A 6364-nucleotide genomic window follows, 5' to 3' on the forward strand; every position below is an offset into this window, starting at 1 on the left:
AGTTGTTTGACAAATGGTTGCAGCTGATCATCGATAAATGCAGAAATTCTCTCAGTTGGGCAACCGTAGCTGGTTACGATTGGACGTCCTGGAGGTGGTCTAGTATCTTTATGAATTTTTGGAAGAAGATAAAAAGTTGGAGTTCTTGGAATTTTGGGAGTTAATAAATTTATTGTTTTAAGAGATAGTTCTTCATTTTCCCCATGTTGTTTAAGAAATTGTTTAATAATTTTCATTATAATTCATTGGAAGCATCTTTGTCAAGTGATTGGTATGTATTTGAGTCAGACAATTGTCTTTCTGCTTCAGTGATGTAATCTTGCATGTTTTGAATAACTACCTTATCTCCTTTGTCAGCCGGTGTTATTATAATGTCCTTGTTATTTTGGAGTGATTTTATAGACTTTATTTCAATAGGTGTTAAGTTGTTTCTTCCTTTTAAGGAATCTTGAAATGAAGGATTAGATAGGTTTGACAATATGACGTTGATGAACTGTTCAATGGGATGATCAGGAGCTAATGGTGGAGGTTCCCAGTCACTTTCTTCTTTAAATTTATTTAAACATGGAAGAGTATTAGAAGAATATGAGCTGTTTGTAGAAAAATAGTGTTTTATGCGAACCTTACGTGCAAATCTTAATGCATCATCCACTAAATTGATTTGGTCAAATTTTGGGGTAGGGCAAAAGGTAAGGCCTTTTTTCAAAACACTTATTTCCCCTTCTGTGAGTACACAATTAGACAGATTTTCAATATTTGTTTGATTGTCTTCAAAAAAATTATTAGGGTCAGTATGATGGTTTTTTATATTATAGGTTGGTTTAGATTGATCAGAGATATCTACTTTGGGATTTTCATCTTCAAAAAAAAATGGGGTTTACAGGCAATATTGCAGAGTCTGACATTATATCTGAAATAATTTTGTGTCTAAGATCAAAGTCAACATTAGAAGATTTCGCGCTACACCAAAGATAGCTTAATTTTTTATACAAGTTGTTCATTTTTTTCTTCATGAACGATTCTATTGTCAATAAGAAAAGGTTAATCTCCGGCATTGGATTTTTTCCATTAAATTCTGTAATAATCTTATTGTATATACATCTCAGCTCATTCCCATGCTGTTTGCAAATTCTTTTGTATGATTGTAAACACTAAATTTGACATCATAAAGCTTGTTTTAAGAGCTAGTATGTTAACGTCATGATGAAGAAAAACAGGCAATCCAGATGTAGGTAATTTTGTAACAAAACCTTTTGGACATACGCCTAAAAGAAGGCATGTACTGATAAACACAATATGACAGTTCAGCTTAGCAATTTTCATGGAATGAAATTTATTTCATTATTAGAAAGATTAGACTTTCTTACTGACTTCTTTTAATCTTACTGTTTAAGATTACATGTCATTTTGACGATCTGTTCTCGCTTTTTGCCTCTAAAAGGAAGAGATGTCAGCGAGAAGAAGGCCACTATGTCCATATCTACTATTTGTTATTAGACTATAAAAGTACGTTTAGATTAGGTTATCGTAAATATGTAGAGGTAAAGGTGGTAATATGAGCCCTGTAGGTATTATGAGCCCCCAATATATCTGGTCATACAGCGCACGCAATCTAGTGGGATCGATGGAAAACACTGTATTAAGTTCCTGTTTAGGCCGCTAGAGCACTCTGGTTCAGTTATTGATGATAGTTGGTGGTTGCAACAGGTGTTCGTATTTTCTTCAACTAAGAAAACTTTAAAAAGGTACTTTTTAGCCATTAATTATGATTACTATTCGATTGCAGTAACTCTAATAGGCTAGGTAATCTAATAGAGTAGGTTTTAAGCTTTGATTTATTGTGGGTGATAAATAATTCAGACAGTAACAAAGATAGATTATGGATGAAGGAAATTCAATATGGCGATGTCGGTAATATGAGCCCCCTTCTGTGCCTGTTATATGAGCCCCATCTTTTAAGGGCTCATATTACATGCACTACAACTTGTGTTCCTACTTTTATTGTTTCAGATGCCACGAAAGAGTTTAAGCAAGGCACCTAAACCTAAAAGAAAAAAATTGGAATACCGATGATATGGTCATGGCAATAAATGCGATTAGGAACAAAGAAATGGGATTGAAAAAGGCTTCTCAGAAATTTTCTGTCCCAAGACCGACTCTGCAAAGACTTGCTCGAGGTGACAAGCCACCAGAAGAAGCAGCTGCCACTCGTCTGGGAAGGAAAACTATAATGGGAGACCAGCTGGAAATGGAGCTTGTTGAGTACCTGCTTCAGATGGAGAGCAAGTTTTACGGTCTCACCAGACAAGATGTTCGCAGAATAGCTTACCAACTTTGTGTAAGAAACGGGATAAAAAATTCCGTTCAAAACAGAGGGGTTAGCTGGTAGGGCTTGGTTCGACCATTTTATGAGGCGGCACAAGGATGTATTATCTGTATTGAAACCTTCAGCAACCTTCATTTTCAAGGGCAAATGGATTCAATGAAGAGGCAGTAAACAATTTCTTCGACATCTTAGAAGCTGAGTATAGGAAACACAAATACCCAGCCGACAGAGTTTTCAATGTCGACGAGACAGGGATATCTGTGGTTCAGAGTAAAATTCCCCAGAGTGATTGGTTTACGGGGGAAGAGACAAGTGGGAGCTCTTAGCTCAGCTGAAAGAGGCTCTCTTGTGACTGTCATCTGTTGCATGAGCGCAGGGGGCACTTTCATTCCGCCCATGTTAATTTTCCCAAGAAAAAAACATGACAGATCTGCTTATGAAAGGTGCTCCACCAGGGGCGATTGGTAGGTGCCACCCTTCAGGGTGGATACAATCAAACCTGTTTACAGACTGGCTACGCCATTTTATTGAGAAGACTAAGCCAACAAAAGAAGATCCTGTACTTCTGATCCTAGATGGTCACAACTCTCACACAAAAAACATAGATATTGTGAATCTTGCGAGGGATAACTTCATATCAATCATTAGTTTGCCCCCACACACGTCACATAAGCTACAACCGTTTAGACAAGTCATTCCTGGGGCCACTAAAAACACCACTACAGTGAACAAATACGCCGGTATATTCGACATGGCGAAAAACGAGTGGGACCCTATGACATTGCAGAGCTTCTAGGACAAGCGTACCTAGCTTGCCAGACAGGGTCGATAGCTGTGAATGGGTTTTAAAACAACCGGATTGTATCCATGCAACAGGAATGTTCTTCACTGCTGCAGACTTTGCACCATCATCTGAAGAGACACATTCGACATGGAAACCCTACTGCAAGCAAGAAAGAGAAAGCCGACACAGCCTCAAATGGTACACAACTTTGAACACTCAGAGGAGGACGTCGATGATCCTGAAGAGATTATCCAAAGTCTAAGTGAGGATAACCCGCCCGAGACCGAAGCCCACCTACAACCCATCACATCCACCTTATTTCGACCGTCCACTGAAGACCTAGACCTTGCAGGTCCATCCGGGTGAATGTGGAAAACAACAACATTCGACAACTGCTGTGTCACCAAAGGATATATGGCCTGTACCCAAACCTAAGAAAAAAGTTTCAAACAAAGGACCGAAACCGTCAAAAGCTGCTCTGGTCACATCATCACCCTACAAAAATGCTCTGCTAGAAGCAGCGGAAAAAAAGAAATTTGACTGACGCTAAAAAAGAAGAATCAGAGAAAAAGGAAAAAGGAAAAAATCCAGTCTGCAACAAAGACAAAAAACACTGTCAAGTCCTGTAAAACGGAAAATTTTCGGAGACAAGGACTCAGATGAATCGGACTGCTCCGTCAATTCCGGAGAGTCAGTTTTGGAAATGCCTGTGGGAGTTGATAATCCCGGAGATGAGCATACGCCCTGTATGTTTTGTGAAGGACTTTACTCAGCCGATCATCGAGGAGAACTGTGGATCCAGTGCATGATGTGTGAAATGTGGGCACACAATGATTGTGCTGGGCTGAAAAAGATGTGTATGTGTGTTTGTGACTTTTGCAGACCATAAAAATATTTTCTGTTTGTTTACACCTTTTTTACACTGTTAAAGTTTTGTAATTAATAAAATACAATTTTTCATATAGGATATTTTTTGTATGACTGTCATTTTTAACACTCTTTTCCATGTATTTACTTTTAGGGGCTCATAATACCAGCACAGAAATTTTTTTTAACAATACGTCTTGTTTTGATTTTTTTATTTTTTATTTCACTTTATGTTTAATTAAATTGACTGCATTATTTATAAATATATTCACCAAATGTTCTAGTTGAAGTCCAACACAAATAATTTGGTAAAAATAAAAAAATAAAATTATTATTTACAAAAAAGAAAGTAGGGGCTCATATTACCACCTTTACCTCTACTAGCAGTTCCATCGTTAAAGATAACCTTTACGAGCGCTCACGTGATCTGGGCTTGAATTTAGGTATTATCTTCTATAGGATGTTTTCTTTCCGAAAGCACCACTGAAGCCCTCCTGATGGTCAGGAGCATTTCTGATCGGTACTTTCCCGACCTCAGATCACGTCCCAGATCGTTCAATTTTTTTTCCGACGTCAGATCACGTTAAAGTACCGATTGGAAATTCTCCTAGCCACCAGTGCGAGCTCATTGCCGCCTCCGACGCCGCCCCACCCTTCTGGCGAAAAAATAAAAACATCCCTGGAGAAAGTACTTAAATGAAGCAAAAATAATGGCTTCCGGGTAATACCAAAGTACCGACTGAAGTTCTAACTTTCCTAAATTTAATACAAAAAAAAACAAAAAAAAAAACAAAAAAAAACTTGAGTATTGCAGAATCCAACGGACATAACGAAAGTCTTTCCGGATCGTAACGTTCCTTGATTACTGCAACTTTCTTGACCCTTAAAATTTCGACCCCGAAACCAATAGGGTTCTTCCTTGGACCACTAGAGCCCTGTGTACCAAATTTCAAGTCTAGTAACTTTCTATCAAGAGTTATGCCACAGACAGACAACCATACAACATTAGAAGGATCTGTCGGGTCATTAGTAACAATTTTTACCCTTCTTTGAGATACGATTTGTGCTAAAAATAATACAAATTTAATTTATATACATACTGTAAAATATGAATAGTCTTATCTTCCACCATTTCTCTCGGTCTGGGTACAAAATTGTCCAAATTACTAATGAATGCTAATTTATGTCTCGTTGAGTGAAATTTGTTCTACATTTGTGTATTTAGAAAAATTGCCTTGATTGGATATTAATCTAAAAATATGTTGCAACTCAATAGGATCATTTTAACAAGCTGGTTCTGTCTATTTATTTAGCCACTTGGTATCTATTTAATCTAAATTCAAAGTATGGTATAGAGATGGGCGGTTTATAACGTATTAGTGTCGGTAACACCGTTATTCAGTGGTAACCTGTTACCAGGATAACGTGTTACCAGTAACACCCTGTTATTTCAGTAACAGGTGGACTGAATGATTTGGCGTTCTCATAACGTTTCGCTGGTATTAGGTTACTCAGTAACCTGAAACTCGGAAAAGATTCCTGGGAGCATATATCCTCAGCCCCAAGGATATCAGAGAACAGGAGCCCTCAAATCTGACAGACTTCTGCAAAAGCCTCGGACTTTGAGGACACAAATTTAAGTAAGGGAGGCGCAAAGGTCCTTTTAGGACTAAGCGCGTGGACAAACCGTCCTTTACCCTCAGGAAAAAAAACTAAAACCTCGTTACTAAGTACCATACGAGGCCATTACCGTGCAAGCAATGAGGCTAGGAACGGAGTTCTGGTAACGCTTGTCTGGTATTACGTTACTGAGAAACCAATAACGTAGTGGAGTGAGCTGGGTGTTACAGGAGGAGGGGAGACAAAGAATAAAAAATCAGTTGAAATAAACAATTATAAATAAATAAAATATATTTATCAAAATAGAAATGTAGACTTGTTTCTGAAAAAAAAATAAAAACATAACCTACCTAATTTATTATTATTCAATTGTTCGTTCTCACACCATTAATTACTGTTCGTCCTCATTTATCATTAATTATAAGTAGTCTATTTAAAAGTAGTCTACTAATCTAAATATTACATTGTAGTGAATTAGTTAAGTTTTTGTACACTAAACAATAAATTGTATTGTAGTCTACGGTTACATTTTACTGACAGTTTAATTTTCGTACATAATTTGTCTACATTGCCCTACACACATACAACACACACACACGTAGATTTAGTCTGACTCATACTGATGCAACTTAATAACGTCAGTTCAGTAACAGCATGGTGTTAATACCGAGAGTTGGTCGACTAGTAACATGTTACTGAAACGTAATACCAACTAACCACGTTATTTTGGTAATAGGTTATTGACAAATAACGGTTACAAATACCGC

The sequence above is a fragment of the Homalodisca vitripennis genome, unplaced genomic scaffold (genome assembly GCF_021130785.1).
Source record: "Homalodisca vitripennis isolate AUS2020 unplaced genomic scaffold, UT_GWSS_2.1 ScUCBcl_1536;HRSCAF=5276, whole genome shotgun sequence".
Lineage (NCBI taxonomy): Eukaryota > Metazoa > Arthropoda > Insecta > Hemiptera > Cicadellidae > Homalodisca > Homalodisca vitripennis.